This window comes from Lactuca virosa, chromosome 3 (assembly GCF_052849685.1).
Source record: "Lactuca virosa cultivar CGN04683 chromosome 3, Lactuca_virosa_CGN04683_v6, whole genome shotgun sequence".
Taxonomy (NCBI): domain Eukaryota; kingdom Viridiplantae; phylum Streptophyta; class Magnoliopsida; order Asterales; family Asteraceae; genus Lactuca; species Lactuca virosa.
In genome coordinates, this window is record NC_136428.1 from 230,744,124 (window position 1) to 230,764,113 (window position 19,990).

Consider the following 19,990-nt stretch of genomic DNA (forward strand, 5'->3'; position numbering starts at 1 on the left):
CAATCACAACTTTTGTTTTGTTCTAGAATGATGCTGACCTTAGTATGTATGCATGCATGTATACTTTTAACACGAAACTATTTATTTCTAAAAGTATAGTTATTTGAAAATGTTAAATCAGAGACCTTAGTCCCAATGCATTTATAGTTTGTATATCTTATGTGGTTCGATATACTTAGTTCACTATAAACAATGCTCTGATACCAATCTGTCACACCCCCAAACCAAGGATGGCGGAAACGTCCGGGGGTGGAGGACTTCATGTATAGTATCACAACAATGAGTATAATAGTGCTCAAAGTAAATACAACCATCATAAATATAATTGAAAAAGTTACACCAAAGTATATGTTTACATGTTTCAAATCAATTACATTATGATGACAAAATAAACTGTTTGACGATTTAACGTCCCATCCTCAAAATGCTGTTGATTTCCTGTTTCACTGATTTCCTGAGAATACAAGTAGGTTTGAAAAAAAAGTATCAACAATTAAGTTGGTGAGTTCATAAGAGTTTTGTTTGAGGAAGAAACCGTTTTCCTTGTAAAAGCGATCGAGTTTGATTTCCAGAAAATCCAATATTTTCTTAGTTAAGTGTGAGAAGAATGTTCCTATGTTATATGATAATGAACCCTAGAACGAACCATAGATCCCTTCTATAATCACTTAGCGTATATAAGTTATACAAAATTTAAGTTAAATAAACCGTCGAATATAATGAGTCTGCCCTAGGTCCGCAACCAAACAAGGAACAGGAGATAAGGCGGGCCCACCAATTCTAAGTCGATTGTGACTAGATCCTTATATAACTCTAGCATATACACTTAGCAATTATAGCTGAAGTCTAACAATTCTAGATGAAATAGTTTTTAATAGAAATATGTTTCCAAAGAAAATCCAATATTTTCTTTATTAAGTGTAAAATGAATGCTTCTATGTTATGCGATAATGTACCCTAGAAGGACCTATAGATTCCTTCTATAATCGCCCAGCGCATACAAGTTATATAAAATTTAAGTTAAATAAACCGTTGAATATAATGGGTCTGCCCTAGGTCCACAACCAAACAAGGAACAGGAGATAAGGCGGGCCCACCAATTCTAAGTCGATCGTAACTAGATTCTTATATTACTCTAGCATATGCACTTAGCAATTATAGCTGAAGTCTAACAATTCTAGATGAAATATAGTTTTAATATCATAAAAACTATTTTGTGTGAACCTGGTACTTTGTATTTGTACCCCTTTTTGGTATGAAACCGGTACTTTGTATTTGTACCCCTTTTCGTATGAAAACCTGGTACTTTGTATTTGTACCCCTTTTTGTATGAAACCGGTATTTTGTATTTGTACCCCTTTTTGGTATAAAACCGGTACTTTGTATTTGTACCCCTTTTCGTATGAAAACCTGATACTTTGTATTTGTACCCCTTTTTGTATAAAACCGATACTTTGTATTTGTACCCCTTTTCGTATGAAAACCTTTTGTAATGTAAATGAACATAAACTATACCTATTATAATTTATCGAAATGTTTGTAATGTATATGCAAGCTACTACACGTTATAGTTTAGTATGTTTGTTTGTGGTGTATAAGAACCCTTTTCTATGTAAGTCGAATGTATAGCAAAATATAACTATGTTTATCATGCCTTGTTTTGTACTATTGGTAATGATGGAGGATTCTTACAATTCAGTGAGTATTTTCTGTTATATAATTATACCACAACAAGAAACACATGTAAAATATGAAGTCATCAAAGATTAACCACTTTGCTCAACATGTTACAAAGTGTGTTGAAAGTTATAAGCTGTTATCTAGATTTTGACCTTTCTACACTGTTTTAGAAGAATTATAGAAAAATCATACGAAGTCAAAAACTGAATCCGTAAATTCTGAAAGTTCACAAAATGTGTCTAGTTTATTCATAATTTTTATTATGATTTTTAGAAGTATTTAACTTGTGTTAAAATGTTCATATTCACAGACTGGTCCGAATTCGTTTATGAAATGATAGGCAGTTTTGTAAAAATCACCATAAATCGTAGAAAAATCGTATGGAGATGTGCAAATAGTCATGTTAAAGGTATGAAGCTGAACTATTTTCATATTAAACAGTTTTGAAATATATTAAGTTTAAGATAGTCAAAACAGTCCGTGAATAAGACTCAACTTTCCTGATGAAAGCTGTTGTTTGAGTTTAGTTAAGTTTTTGGTGTTTTAACTTGTATTCCCCCCTGAAAACTGAAGAAAACATGAAAATGTAGGGGTATGAACTCACCTTGAGTGATTTCAGAAGATGGATGATGAAGAAGAGAAGTGTTCAACTCAAGAACACTTAGAAGATGCTTGATGATTCGAAGATCTAAGAACAAATATGACGATATTTGTGTAAGGAACTCATGATTTGAGTGAAGAAGTGTAAGGAAATCAAGTGTGGGAAGAGATTTACTTACCAAGGTAGATGAAGAACTTGAAAATCAGCCTTGAAATCTCGAAATTTAGAGAGAGAAGTGAGAGAGAATGAGTTTTTGCTTCTTGGTGAAGTGTGAGTGAATGGGAGGAGAGACAAGGGTTTTCCTACCCTTGAGTCAAAGTACTTGGCTGGAAAGAGGGGGAAAAAGGACAATGAAATGACCAGGTATGGTGGAAGGACAAGGGCTGGTCATTGAGTGGGCATGAGTGGTTGCTTGTGTCATACATTAAAGCAAAGTCAACACTCCACCCAAAATATCCTACCCACTAATCTTGGATAAGATTTACACTAAAAAACGTGATTAATTATGAATTAAGGGGTCTTGTATGTTAAAATATAATTTTGGGTGAAAATCCCGCGTAAAAATAATGGAAAACGGGCCTAAAATGAAGTCGTAGTCGAAAACCGGGAAGAAAGGCTGAATCTGCGAGGCTTCTCGGTACCGGGCCGAGGTTCGGTCCCTGATGCTGTTGGGCCCGAAGGCGAAGGTAGGAAGCGAAGGCGAGAGGGTTCGGTTCAGAAGGGTTCGGGTTCGGGTCAGCAGGCTTCGGTTCGGGTCAGCAGGCTTCGGTTCGGCTCAGCAGCTTCGGTCCGAGAAGGTTTGATTCCAAGGGGTTTCGGGCTCGGTCCTCAGCAGTTCGGTTCCAAGAGGTTTCGGGTCCGAGAGGCTTCGGTTCTAAGAGAAAGGTTTCGGTTCGTTAAGGTTATTTTTCAAGGAATCTTCCCATTTCGAGCGGTTTTTCACCAAGTTAAGTGTCGGGATGACCCGAAAGATTATAAAAAATTGAAAGAGATTTTGAGAGAGATTTGGGAGAGATTTCGCACACTTGGAGAGATTTCTCATACAAAGAGAGATTTGGGAGAGATTTCACATACTTGGAAAGATTTCTCACATGGAGAGAGATTTGGGAGAGATTTCACACACTTGGAGAGATTTCTCCTACTTAGAGAGTTTTAGGAGAGTTAGAGTGAAAGAGATTTGGAGAGACTTCTTTTGTGACCTTTTTGAGTGTTTGGCTTGGTAATGTAAGGTTCTTACACTCTGTTAAGCCTTGTTATAAATGTTATACGCTCTCGAGGGGTATGGAATAATGTTTTATCGAGTAGATTCATCACTTACCCTGATTAGGGTTAGAATTTCCGAACACGTGAAAGCTCTAAGTGATACTTTATATTAAGATTGCGAGTTGTTCAATAAGAAATATAGTGGAAACCCCAATGTACAAGGGTTAGATGAGTTGACCGGTTTGACTTGTTGACTTTAGTTGACTTTGACTTGGCCAAAAATTGACGTCTGTCACAAACCCCGACTCTACTCGTCGAGTCTAGCAAGAACTCGACGGGTTCTCCTTCATTCAAACCATCGGGACCATCTTCATCCGACTCGCCGACTTCATCCTTGAACTCGTCGAGTTCATCTCCCTCATAAGAATGTGTCCAGTCTATGACTCGCCGAGTTGTATGAACAACTCGTCGAGTCCATCTTCAAATATTGGGAGATTGCCTTGGACTCGCCGAGTCTATTCTAGCACTCGTCGAGTCCTATGACTTCCAGGTCCAAGGCAAACCCTTAGCAGGCTGAGCGTTCCTTCCACTCAACCAAAACCATTTCCAGAAGACGTTCCTTGGGGAAAAAGCGTCTCGACTCGCCGAGTCACCCAAGTGACTCGCCAAGTCCCTCCTTGTCCATTACTATACAGTCGATTTCAGTAGGACTTAATGCATCCAAAACATAGATCTGACCTCCTACGGTCCCTTTTATACGTAAAGTCACGAACTTGGTGCACATGCATGGGATCATGGCTCAAGAAGCCATAAAAGATGGCCTACAAGATGCATGGGGTGTTTATGGCAATAAAGTTGGCATCCTTATGCCATAAAGACCCCCAATGGCCCCAGATCTGAAGTCATAACTTCATATCACACTTCACAAACCGAAAATGGCTTAGAAAGCCCTAAATATACCAAGATCCAAGCCCTAGAGATGATTATTTACATGGAAGATCAAGATAGGAGCTTTTTACCTTAAATGAGCTGGAAATGGAACACAATCTCTGGATCTCTAAGCTCCCACTTGAACTCTCAAGCTCCTTTCTTCTTCTCAAGCTTCACAAACCACCAAATGCACCAAAATGGCCTTAGATCACACAAAAATGGCTAGGGTTTCGATATACAGACTTAAGAGAGTGATAGGGGCGAGGGAGGCTGAGATAAGATGTTTAAATAGGGTGCAAACCCTCAATTTAGGGTTTTACTCAAACAGCACCTACTCGCTGAGTCAGTCTCCGACTCATCGAGTAGGTCACTTAAACTTCTCGCGGATCCCGTCTCTACCTGACGAGTTGGGCCACCAACTCGTCGAGTCCCAGAGAAAATACATACAATTCTTGAATTAAAGACATACCAGGGATCGGGTGTTACATACAATATGGAGACGCATCAGGCTGAAGGACGATATTAGTTTTAATGATTAGATAGCTATTTTGAAACTTGTAATAGATAAAATATAATTGACATTTGATGATTATATAAAGGGTGTTTTTTATTTATAAGTGAGGTTACTGTCTTATGTCAATTGTTTACTATTGTTTCATTTGCATGTTTTGACTTCTAGAATAATTATATTATTCAAACTATCCATAGTCGATCATACTTTGTAAGTAGGTATTGAGGCAAGACTGTCATGAATTGGGCTTGAAGATTGTCTGAAGTGTATTAGACATAGCAAAGTTTGCTACAACATTCATGAGTGATCATAAGGTCTGAGTATTGGATTAAACCCACGCTCAATTGAATCACTTCATGGAATTTATTACGAGTGATCGTGAGACGATAATATCATATAGTCTTCAAACCAAGATATATGAGTTGTTGACTATGAGTTGGTTGTACATTGATAGTGCGAAACCGCATCAGTAACTTGATGTTATAAAACACACTATTGTGTATGATTTAACAAGTAGTTAGTACAAGCATATATTGTCGAAGTTTATCTGTTGCTCTTAGTCCTTGGAGGATTAAAAGCGATATCTTGGGTCCCTCGATGATTTTGTTTTGACTTATGTGTCGGGCCCAGTCAGAACTCAACTGATGTGTTCGATTAAGTTCTATGTCAAACAAATCGAAAATCGGGAAACAAATGCTGGACAATAAGATTCACTATGTTCCATGTATTTTTCTGGCTGATATCTTGAGAACAGAGGATTCTATGATCCTTTATCTAAATGGCATGTCAGAGTTCGACAAAGGCTTTAAGAGCTACGATTTCTAGTCGGTTCCTGAAGTCGTACTTGCAGCTATAGTTATTAGACTAATCCAAGTGGGAGACTGTTGGATAAGGTGTCTAAGTCCATAACTATAATTGGTATGTACTTGACCCGAAAATAGCATGGTCCATTTGGGTTGCATTTCACCGGAACAATTTGACAGGATGGACTTTTGAGAAGATGTTATCTATGATTTATTAATATAAAATAAGTTCTAATATATTAATGTGAAATCATATTATTTGATTAATATTGATTAAGAATTAATTTCGAATTAATTCAGTGATCAAAAGAGACTAATTAAATATACGGGGACTGATTTAGTAAATCAATGATTCTTATAGTGTGGGTCTATGGTTATTTAGGATGGGCTAAACCAATAAGTTAGTCCATGCATAGTCCAGGGAGGTTTAACCTATGGAGCCTAAGTAATATGAAAGGTCATGTCCATTAGGGTTTACATGGATGTAACCCTAGACTTTGCCACACTATAAAAGGAGTCCCTTAGCTCCTAAAATCGGACACTAGTTGTTCTAAGAGATCATAAGAGCCGATTTTTGTGCAAGTCACTCTCTCTCAAGTACTCCATTGTTGGTGGTGTTTTGTGAAGCATTTGAGGCATCACATTTGGGGTGTTAGGCTCTTAAAGGTTCAACTTTACAAGCTACAACAAGAGGTAAGTTATCTAACTAGTTTTGTTGTTCAAGTACCATTGATTTGTATGCTCGTTAGGATAATGCTTTATAAAATAAAATTGCATCTATAATTAGAGAAAACATAGATCCAAAGCATTTAGGGTTGCATGTGCACCATATGGTTGTTAGAGTGCTCAAAAACCTTCAGTTTAAAGTGAGCCGCCAAAGGAGTTCCAATTGGCTTGGACTGATCATAGTTGAAGGATTGTAGAACTTTCTCAATGTACGTCGGTTGAGAAATACACAACCTCCCTTCTTTTTTATCCCTTTGTATCTCCATCCCCAGTATCTTCTTTGCTTCTCCCAAATGCTTCATCTCAAACTCATTCTTCAGGGTTGCCTTCAAGCCATTTATTGCATCCATGTCTTTGGCTGCGATGAGCTTATCATCAACATATAGCAACAAATATATGTAGGAATCTGGTGACAATTCCTTTGAGTAAACACAATTGTCAAACTGGTTCCGAGTGTAGCCATTCGAGATCATGAATGAATCAAATCTCTTGTACCATTGTCGTGGAGACTGCTTCAAACCATACAAGGATTTCTTCATCAAACATACATGGTCCTTCTTATCATCAATGAACCCTTCTGGCTGGGACATATAAATCTTCTCTTCTAAATTTTGCATGAAGAAATGCAGTTTTCACATCAAGTTGTTCAAGCTCCAGATCAAATGCACTCACCATGGCCAAAAGAACTCGAATTGTCTTGTGTTTCACGACCGGTGAGAACACCTCGTAATAATCAATTCCTTCTTTCTGAGAGAACCCTTTTGCCACCAACCTTGCCTTGAACCTAGCAGGTTCAACTCCTGGTATCCGTTCCTTCTTCTTAAAGATCCACTTGTATCCCACTGGCTTTGCCCCCTTTAGTAATGGAACAAGATCCCATGTTTCATTCTTTTCTGAAGATTGCATTTCTTCATTCATGGCCATCAACCAGTCATTTGCTTCTTTACTCGCCACAACCTCTTTATACGATTGAGGCTCCTCGTTGTCAATGTCTTCTCCAGTTGCTAAAGCAAAAGCAATGGAGTCAAGTTCACCTGAATTCACACATCCCACATATCTGTCAGGTTGTCGAATAATCCTATTCGATCTTCTCCTTGCTATAGATCCAAAACCATCATCTTTCCCGTCATCAGCACCACTGGACGAAGATCCCATGTGTTGCTCTTGGGTTTCATCTTGTCTAGGCTGTTAACTGCCGCCTTGCTCTTTGTCACTCAACAACTCTGTCTGGAGTTGGAGATGAAAACTCCACCTTTTGGCTAGCACCCTGATCTTTGTTCCTTGCTTGACTTGTTTCACCTCCTCCCTGGTTACCCAAAGCTAATTCATCAAAGGTCACATCTCTGCGCATGATAAATTTAGGAGTTCTTCCTTCTTCTGTACACCACAGTCAATAACCTTTTACTCCTATCGCATATCCTAGAAATATGCACTTCATTGCCCTTGGCTCAAGTTTACCATCATTCACATGAGCATACGCGGGGCATCCAAATATACATAAAACATAATAGTCAGAGGGTTTCCCGGACCATACCTCTTGAGGAGTCTTCAAGTCTATTTCAGTTGATCGTGATCTGTTCACTAGATAGCATGCAGTGTTAACTGCTTCCACACAGAATTGCTTTGATAAGTTAGCAAATATCCGCATGCACCTTGCACGCTGCATGAGTGTTTGGTTCATACGTTCTGCCATGCCATTTTGTTGTGGTGTGTGCCGTACAGTGTGGTACCTCACTATACCTTCTGCCTTGCAGAAATTATCAAATGATGCATTGTAGAACTCCAACCCATTGTTAGTCCTCAGAGTCTTGAGCTGTTTTCCATTCCTTTTCTCAACCATGGTATTCCACTCCTTGAACTTCCCAAACACCTCATCTTTGGTCTTCAGAAAGTACAACCAAACCTTCCTTTAATAATGATCAATGAATGTCACAAAGTATAAGCATCCTCCTTGAGACTTGACTGGTGCTAGGCCCCACAGATCTGAGTGAATATACTCTAGGAGTTCCTTGTATGCTGACCGGTACTAAAATTCACTTTGTGATGCTTTACCTTAACACAATCTTCACAAAACTTTATCTTTCCAGTAGCCTCTCCACCAAGTAGTCATTGTTTACTTAGAACTGACACGCCCTTCTCACTCATGTGCCCCAACCTACGATGCCACAAATCTATATTGTCATTACCTTCATTCAAGGATTGGGAGACAACCACCGTTCCCATAACCGTACTGCCTTCTAGGATATAGATCCATCCACAGTTCATCTTCCCTTTCATTATAACTAGAGAGCCTTTGGTCATTTTGACCCAGTCACCTTCACCAACGTACCTCATCCCATTCTTAGCTAATGTGCCAAGAGAAATTAGATTCTTCCGAAATTCTGGAACGTACCAACAATCTAACTTCCTAACCATGCCGTCATGCATCTTGATTTCCACCGTGCCACTACCTTTGATACTGCTCACCCAATCATCACCCATCTTAACTGTGCCATCCCACTCTTTGAAGGAGTCGAACCATTCATGATTATACGTCATTTGAACCATAACACCAGTGTTATTGCTGCTTGATTCACTTTTGGATTTCCTATTCCTTAGCTGTGGACAATTTCACTTGAAGTGCCCCTTCTCCTTACAGTTATAACATTTCATGTTTGATGAACCTTTAGACTTTGATTTTGAAGGTGATCTCCCTCTGTTTCCCCCTTTCCTCTATTCTCTCCTCCCTCTCCCTGAAAACAACCCGCAACTGGACACCTCCTCTCCACCTGAAACTTTTCTTTTTAGTTCCTTGGACATAAGAGAGTCATTCACATCATGCACAGTGATCGTTGTCCTACCATAAAGCATGGTGTCAACAAAATTATCATATGAGTTCGGAAGCGAACATAAGAGAATGAGCGCCTGATCTTCATCTTCAATCTTCACATCAACACCTTGTAGATCCAAGATGATACGATTGAAGTTATCCAGATGATCTTTCACTTGGGTACTTTCATACATTCTGAGAGGGTACAACCTGTTCGTCAGTGAGTTGTTCTGGTACATGTATGAAAGTTTATCCCAGAGCCCAGAAGCAGTTGTTTGATCCACAACCTCCCTCAGTACTTCATCTGTCAAGCTCAATAGAATGGCACTATGTGCCTTCGTCAGAATATCCACCTTTTTATCAGGTGCCATGTCCTTTGGCAGTTTTCCTCTCTTTCCAGTGCCGCCGCACATCCTTGTTGAACCAGAAGAGCCCTCGTCTTCACCTTCCACAAAGTGAATTCATTTGAGCCATTGAACTTCTCCAAATCAAACTTGTGAGTAGACATCTTCAATCACAGGAATACAAACCGCAGCTCTGATACCACTTGTTAGGAAGTAAAGCAGATAACTAGCAAAACCAAAAGCACACAAGACACAATATTTACATGGTTCGCTCAAGGTGACCTACGTCCACAAGCAGGAGGGGAGTATTCTTTTATTTCATAGCTCTCAATAAAGAGGTTACAAGTACAATTACACAGAGATTCACCTATCACTCTAGAATTTAAGATAAAAAATGACCTAGCATGCATCCCTATTTATACTTGAGGGATCATACCTAAAACCCTAATGGGCTAGGCCCATTAGCCCATAGGCCCATGAAGGGTGTTAACCAATCACAATTCGTCATGCAACATCTTCTGGAACATTCTTCAGCATTATCATCTTCTAGGCATACTTGGATCAACATGGCACAACAAAGGAATCAATATGACACATCATGTACCAAGATGGTCCATGATGGCAGAATAGCTTCTTCATGGCGCCACAACAACCCTAGTTGACACAACAGGGATCTAAATGGCGCAAGAGCATCAAGTATGGCGCACAACATCACTCTTGAAACAACAACATTACCATGAGCAAAAAGCACATGCATGGCTCAACAAGGCCATGCATAGCTCAACAGGAAAACAAGATGGCACAAGAGGAGAACAAGATGGCGCAAGAGCATCCCTCTTGACCCATCTCTTCATCATGTGGCGCAACAAGGGCCCCTTGTTGCTCCATATCCCTTCCAAGTGCTCCAAACCTCTTCCAAGTGATCCAAAATCCTTTGTACATGGTCCGTTCCTTTGGCACTTGATCAATTCCTTTTTCTGATGATTCATTCCTCTCTAAGAAGATCCGTCCCTTTGTCACATGATCCATGAACCCCAAGTGCTCCATTAACGTCCAAGTGCGCCAGATGCTTCATGAACATGATCCAAATGCTCGAGTCACATTTAACAATATATATATATATATATATATATATATATATATATATATATATATATATATATATATATATATATATATATATATATATATATATATATATATATATATATATATAATACTGTCATTTTTCAGGTGAATATAAACAACACCACCACCATCGACTTGAAAACCCTCGTTTTTCCGAACAATAAGAAACCCTTGTTTTTCCGAAAATTTTCGGATCTACTGTTGGCAACTCGGTTTCAGGCGCCACCGAGGTTACCGAGTTACAGATTTAGCGAGCCTTGTATCGCGCCACTGAGGTTATCAAGTTACAGGCGGAGGCGACGACGTACCAAAGAAGACGAAGGACGACGACGACATGAAAACCTAGATCGACAACGTGGGGGTGGTCGGATCTGAAAACCCTCAAGTTCTAGAGATCAGATCTACAATAATGACATGAACGACGTTCTAGATCTGTAAACGTCGCCGTCTTCACAACTCGACGTCGACTTTTTCTAGAAATTCGAGCTACAAACTTAGCCTCTATCTTTCTCTCTCTCCTTGTCCAGTGAGTATTGTCTCTCTCAAATCCGACAACTAGTTACAATTTTCAGATTCAACGAGTTGGGGTTTCTCAAACGACAACGCTTCTTCTTCTTCACTGAAAACCCTCTGTCGTCGCCATCCTTATGTTGGGTTTTTATTCAAAAATTGTTTCATGATCAGAAAGATAGCAATAGAAGACTTTAATATTGAACAAAATAAAATTAGTTTTATTCCCACCAAAAGATAATTTTGCAAGAACTTTGAAAATTAAACATAACCAAAAGAAGAAAAAGGCGAAACAACCTTTGAAGACATTAGTTCCCTTTGGAAATTAGGATTTTGTTGAAGACGACTTTAAGTTCCAAGGAAGAAGCTCTGTAGAAGTATCCGCCAACATTTAGCTAACTTAATAAGATGCTAGTCTTCATCTTGTAATTAAAGAACTCTTAATCCTTTAAGAACAAAACAAAGTTTTTGTTCTAAAGGAGAATTCAAACAAAGTATAAAAACTATTCCTACTTTGATCTTAACACTTTAAGAGAAAAAAGCTAGAGAGAATATGGAGTTGGGAAGCCTATAAGTTCATGGTTTTTGGCTAGTCAAAGAAGAGATACATACAAGCCTTTTAATCATCTTAATCCAAGTCCTTACCCATTAAGTCTTGATGATTTAATACACCATGCATCTAGCAACAAAAGGCTACAAGTATACGAACATGGCTTTATGATTAAATAAATGCAAGCACGTCTTATTTTCCCTTGATGGTCTCCTTCAATATTTTATAAAAAGCATAAACTAGTTTTTCTATAAAAAATCTTCTAATTTTTATAACTTATAAAACATATAAATCCATATAAGACAAAAACCTCTTTTTGGTTCAAAAAGATGTACATGACATAATAAATCATACCATATGATATATTATGATATATTTTGATACTTAGCATTGGAAATTAATGTTTCCATAAAATATATAATTTCCAATTGATTACAAGATATATATTTATTTAGCGAGAATCAAATTCTTATAAATAATATATTTGCATCAAGTTGTTATCAGTGAAACCCTTTAGGATCATATATTATCTAACAATATCATTCTATAATAACTCTTGGGCATATATATCTTTCAATCTCCCATTTGAACAAGACTCATCATAGATTAATATTGACAATGGTGAATGTCTAGCAACATTTCAATGCCCCTAGTAATATATGACTTAATATCATTCTATGAACATCCAATTCCCAAAAGCACAAAGCCTCCATTGATGAATAAGGTAAGTTTATCAGTTATCCCTTTGTCACAAACATCCTATTGAACCTGAGACTTGGATCACATCAATCTCATTTGGAGTTCAGCTTTGGGCAACACGTCTTAGATGTCTAGCTCTCAACACATAAGAGGAACAAATCCATATCTGAAAATGGCTTTTATAATAGCCCAATTAAGGATCAACATTTGACCATATCTAAGCACATCACTCCTTACACTTAAGTCCCACTTTGTATCTCATGTGTTAAGGATACACAAATAGTACCTTTAAATTAAGTATCACTCATAAAAATGATTTATGAGGCGATCTTGATACGAGTCTGTTAAGTACTAGCTCTCTGACAAGTACATATGAAACTTGGTTACAACCACTTTCCTACTATCATTTGGTGAGAGTCATCCAATCAAATTCATATTAGTCTTACTTCATAATATCTCCCACAATTAAAACCAACTATGAACTTTTACAATAATGATATTATTCATGGATTAAACAAGTTAATATAGAACACAACAAGTATTGATGTGATGATCATATCCCAATATACCAAAACAATATAATAGTTGTTGTCTTAATGTTCCAATATCAAAATACTAAATTAAAATGAAAATCTCATTTCTAGAATAATGAAGTCATATAGCTGAAGTGTGACCACTCATACTTAAGCTTAAAATGAAGGACTTTATTAATGGGTCTGACTAAATTTAATTTGTGTCAATTCAGCGAATACTATCATCTCCATATTTGAACTTAGTCTAAGTATAGTTAAATATATTGGAGAATATGATTGGTGTTCTTTTTTACATACAGCCTTTTAGCATGATTAAGTATAGTCTCAAATTCACAAAGATTCCTATCTAAACCTTGAATGACATAAATCAACATAGTTTTTCAATGATCTCATTCAGCTAATTAGACTTGATTTTAACTTCTGAAGTAGTAGTGTATTCTTGTATAGTGGATTGTGCATTTTATGTTTTGCTTGGAACTTATTCCTACAAAACTTACTCCTCATTACATAATGAAGTCATGATCCAAATTATAGTTCATATATATATATATATATATATATATATATATATATATATATATATATATATATATATATATATATTGAAGTTAGCATCTTATGTAGCTCTTTACGTAAAGATCTTCTTTTAAACTGATTATCTCATAAACATTCTCTTAGTTCTTCTTAAGTACTCTTAGAATGTTCTTATTTTAGTGACTTAACCATGTATCTAATTAGTATTTATGATATGTTCATGACATAATCATATATCTATTTTGTGCATAATTTGACATAATGATGGATTCACTTGCCAAGCAAACTAAATATAAATCACTTTATCAAGCTTAAACCTATGTGCTAGGTCCTTTTTAGATAGAATCAAAATGGTTTCATGTGACAATGCCAAGAATCCTCCAAAGGAATCTTGTATCTTGATCCCTTTCAAGATATTGTTATTAATGCAAAAGAATATTAACTATTAAACATTTATCTTTATCTATATTTGAAGATTTTACATTCGAAGAATGTATTTTGACATTCCTAAGTCTTTCATCCCAGAAACACATTCTGAGTCAAGGTGCAAAGTGACTCTTTTCAGCCTTGCATTATGTCACACCACCAAACCAGAACGGCGGAAACGTATGGGGGCGGATGGAGTGACTTCATGTACAGTATCATAACAATTGAATAGTAATGAAACATAACAACCCAAACATTCATACATTGATAATACAAGTTTACATTGTTTACAACACTTTGTTTGTTCAAAAGTTATATAAAAATAACTGAAAAGTGGAAAACGTGAAACAACGACGCCGGCCCTCAAGAAGGGTGGAATACCTATCTACTGGTTTCCTGAGAATACAAGTGATCATACATAAAACCCTAATGGGCTAGGCCCATTAGCCCATAGGCCCATGAAGGGTGTTAACCAATCACAATTCGTCATGCAACATCTTCTGGAACATTCTTCAGCATTATCATCTTCTAGGCATACTTGGATCAACATGGCACAACAAAGGAATCAATATGGCACATCATGTACCAAGATGGTCCATGATGGCAGAATAGCGTCTTCATGGCGCCACAACAACCCTAGTTGACGCAACAGGGATCTAAATGGCGCAAGAGCATCAAGTATGGCGCACAACATCACTCTTGGAACAACAACATTACCATGAGCAACAGGCACATGCATGGCTCAACAAGGCCATGCATAGCTCAACAGGAAAACAAGATGGCGCAAGAGGAGAACAAGATGGCGCAAGAGCATCCCTCTTGACCCATCTCTTCATCATGTGGCGCAACAAGGGCCCCTTGTTTCTCCATATCCCTTCCAAGTGCTCCAAACCTCTTCCAAGTGATCCAAAATCCTTTGTACACGGTCCGTTCCTTTGGCACTTGATCAATTCCTTTTTCTGATGATTCATTCCTCTCTCAGAAGATCCGTCCCTTTGTCACATGATCCATGAACCCCAAGTGCTCCATTGAGGTCCAAGTGCGCCAGATGCTTCATGAACATGATCCAAATGCTCGATTCACATTTAACAATATATATATATATATATATATATATATATATATATATGTATATATATATATATATATATATATATATATATATATATATATATATATATATATATATATATATATAATACTGTCATTTTTCCGGTGAATATAAATCACACCACCACCATCGACTTGAAAACCCTCGTTTTTTCGAACAACAAGAAACCCTTGTTTTTCCGAAAATTTTCGGATCTACTGTTGGTAACTCGGTTTCAAGCGCCACCGAGGTTACCGAGTTACAAATTTAGAGAGCCTTGTATCGCGCCACTGAGGTTATCAAGTTACAGGCGGAGGCGACGACGTACCAAAGAAGACGAAGGACGACGACGACATGAAAACCTAGATCGACAACGTGGGGGTGGTCGGATCTGAAAACCCTCAAGTTCTAGAGATCAGATCTGCGATAATGACATGAACGACGTTCTAGATCTGTAAACGTCGCCGTCTTCACAACTCGACGTCGACTTTTTCTAGAAATTCGAGCTACAAACTTAGCCTCTATCTCTCTTTCTCCTTGTCCAGTGAGTATTGTCTCTCTCAAATCCGACAACTAGTTACACTTTTCAGATTCAACGAGTTGGGGTTTCTCAAACGACAACCCTTCTTCTTCTTCACTGAAAACCCTCTGTCGTCGCCATCCTTATGTTGGGTTTTTATTCAAAAATTGTTTCATGATCAGAAAGATAGCAATAGAAGACTTTAATATTGAACAAAATAAAATTAGTTTTATTCCCACCAAAAGATAATTTTGCAAGAACTTTGAAAATTAAACATAACCAAAAGAAGAAGAAGGCGAAACAACCTTTGAAGACATTAGTTCCTTTTGGAAATTAGGATTTTGTTGAAGACGACTTTAAGTTCCAAGGAAGAAGCTCTGTAGAAGTATCCGCCAACATTTAGCTAACTTAATAAGATGCTAGTCTTCATCTTGTAATTAAAGAACTCTTAATCCTTTAAGAACAAAACAAAGTTTTTGTTCTAAAGGAGAATTCAAACAAAGTATAAAAATTATTCCTACTTTGATCTTAACACTTTAAGAGAAAAAAGCTAGAGAGAATATGGAGTTGGGAAGCCTATAAGTTCATGGTTTTTGGCTAGTCAAAGAAGAGATACATGCAAGCCTTTTAATCATCTTAATCCAAGTCCTTACCCATTAAGTCTTGATGATTTAATACACCATGCATCTAGCAACAAAAGGCTACAAGTATACGAACATGGCTTTATGATTAAATAAATGCAAGCATGTCTTATTTTCCCTTGATGGTCTCCTTCAATATTTTATAAAAAGCATAAACTAGTTTTTCTAAAAAAAATCTTCTAATTTTTATTATTATAAAACATATAAATCCATATAAGACAAAAACCTCTTTTTGGTTCAAAAAGATGTACATGACATAATAAATCATACCGTATGATATATTATGATATATTTTGATACTTAGCATTGGAAATTAATGTTTCCATAAAATATATAATTTCCAATTGATTACAAGATATATATTTATTTAGCAAGAATCAAATTCTTATAAATAATATATTTGCATCAAGTTGTTATCAGTGAAACCCTTTAGGATCATATATTATCTAACAATATCATTCTATAATAACTCTTGGGCATATATATCTTTCAATCTCCCATTTGCACAAGACTCATCATAGATTAATATTGACAATGGTGAATGTCTAGCAACATTTCAAAATCCCTAGTAATATATGACTTAATGTCATTCTATGAACATCCAATTCCCAAAAGCACAAAGCCTCCATTGATGAATAAGGTAAGTTTATCAGTTATCCCTTTGTCACAAACATCCTATTGAACATGAGACTTGGATCACATCAATCTCATTTGGAGTTCAGCTTTGGGCAACACGTCTTAGATGTCTAGCTCTCAACACATAAGAGGAACAAATCCATATCTAAAAATGGCTTTTATAATAGCCCAATTAAGGATCAACATTTGACCATATCTAAGCACATCACTCCTTACACTTAAGTCCCACTTTGTATCTCATGTGTTAAGGATACAAAAATAGTACCTTTAAATTAAGTATCACTCATAAAAATGATTGCTGAGGTGATCTTGATACGAGTATGTTAAGTACTAGCTCTCTGACAAGTACATATGAAACTTGGTTACAACCACTTTCCTACTATCATTTGGTGAGAGTCATCCAATCAAATTCATATTAGTCTTACTTCATAATATCTCCCACAATTAAAACCAACTATGAACTTTTACAATAATGATATTATTCATGGATTAAACAAGTTAATATAGAACACAACAAGTATTGATGTGATGATCATATCCCAATATACCAAAACAATATAATAGTTGTTGTCTTAATGTTCCAATATCAAAATACTAAATTAAAATGAAAATCTCATTTCTAGAATAATGAAGTCATATAGCTGAAGTGTGACCACTCATACTTAAGCTCAAAATGAATAACTTTATTAATGGGTCTGACTAAATTTAATTTGTGTCAATTCAGCGAATACTATCATCTCCATATTTGAACTTAGTCTAAGTATAGTTAAATATATTGGAGAATATGATTGGTGTTCTTTTTTACATACAACCTTTTAGCATGATTAAGTATAGTCTCAAATTCACAAAGATTCCTATCTAAACCTTGAATGACATAAATCAACATAGTTTTTCAATGATCTCATTCAGCTAATTAGACTTAATTTTAACTTCTGAAGTAGTAGTGTATTCTTGTATAGTAGATTGTGCATTTTATGTTTTGCTTGGAACTTATTCCTACAAAACTTACTCCTCATTACATAATAAAGTCATGATCCAAATTATAGTTCATATATATATATATATATATATATATATATATATATATATATATATATATATATATATATATATATATATATTGAAGTTAGCATCTTATGTAGCTCTTTACGTAAAGATCTTCTTTTAAACTGATTATCTCATAAACATTCTCTTAGTTCTTCTTAAGTACTCTTAGAATGTTCTTATTTTAGTGACTTAACCATGTATCTAATTAGTATTTATGATATATTCATGACATAATCATATATCTATTTTGTGCATAATTTGACATAATGATGGATTCACTTGCCAAGCAAACTAAATATAAATCACTTTATCTAGCTTAAACCTATGTGTTAGGTCCTTTTTAGATAGAATCAAAATGGTTTCATGTGACAATGCCAAGAATCCTCCAAATGAATCTTGTATCTTGATCCCTTTCAAGATATTGTTATTAATGCAAAAGAATATTAACTTTTAAACATTTATCTTTATCTATATCTGAAGATTTTACATTCGAAGAATGTATTTTGACATTCCTAAGTCTTTCATCCCAGAAACACATTCTGAGTCAAGGTGCAAAGTGACTCTTTTCAGCCTTGCATTATGTCACACCACCAAACCAGAACGGCGGAAACGTCTGGGGGCGGATGGAGTGACTTCATGTACAGTATCATAACAATTGAATAGTAATGAAACATAACAACCCAAACATTCATACATTGATAATACAAGTTTACATTGTTTACAACACTTTGTTTGTTCAAAAGTTATATACAAATAACTGAAAAGTGGAAAACGTGAAACAACGACGCCGACCCTCAAGAAGGGTGGAATACCTGTCTACTGGTTTCCTGAGAATACAAGTGATTTTGAAAAGTGTCAACTATAAAGTTGGTGAGTTTATAAGAAAAAAAGGTTTGTAACTGTTTCGCGAAAAATAGTTTTGTATACTTCCAGAAAATCTGATATTTTCTTTAATATGAACTGTAATTGTATATAATTCCTTTGTATCTTTTCGTTGTAAAGTAATAATGTATGTTACTAGAAATTCCAGTATTTTCTTAAATATGAACTGTAATTGTATGTAATTCCTTTGTATCTTTTCCTCGTAAAGTGACAAGGTATGTTACCTGAAAATTTAAAATATTCTTATATATCAACTATAGTCTTAAACCCTAAGACCAAGATGTAAGTGAATGTTGTACTGAAAATAGTATATAGTTTTATTACTTTTTATAAAACTAATGAAGGTCAGTTCTTATAACCATGCTAATATGACTGATATGCCTGAAACGACGTTCTTCAGGCGTCGGAGTCGGTAAGACATTTGTCACCCTAGACTTGCCAGTCTAATTGTAGCGAACAATTGAGGTGTGGGGTATTCAATCTCGTATAGATCTATACACAACGGTCTCACTCTCCCTCTAGGAGACGCTGATTATAATGCAGGACTTAATGTGTACGCTAGGTAGGTATGGTGAAGGAACGTCTTTACGTGAACTATGACTCCTTTTTCTTGTAAATGACATAATTATACCTTTAAATAATTATATGTTTCTTTCGTAATGATAGTGTAGTGTTTGTGACTCCCAAACTATACCAATTATAGTTTATTATGTTTGTTTGTCAAGACAATTTATATAATCATATATATAAATACATATAAGTTAACATGTCTAGATGTTTTGAAAGAATATATATCATATAAACTTACATCTAACACAAGTATAAGAACTTTTAGTATGATAAAGACAATTTCTAGTTTTTGACTTTTCTATCCATATTTTTAGAAAAATTATACATAAATCATCGTATGTCGAAATTTGGATCCGTAAACTCTCAGAGCTTAGAAGATGAGTCTACTTTGTCCATTATATTTTTCTCTGGCCTTAAGTGATTCCTAACCAGAGTGAAAATGTTCATTTTTACAGTCTAGTCCGAAAATGTTCTGAAATGATAGGCAGTATTGTAAAAATCACCATAAATTGTAGAAAAATTGTATGAATGCGTGCGAGTAGTCCTTAAAAAGGTATAGACCTGAAATATTTTCCTATTGAATAGTTTTGAAATATGTTAAGTTTAAGAAGAGTAAA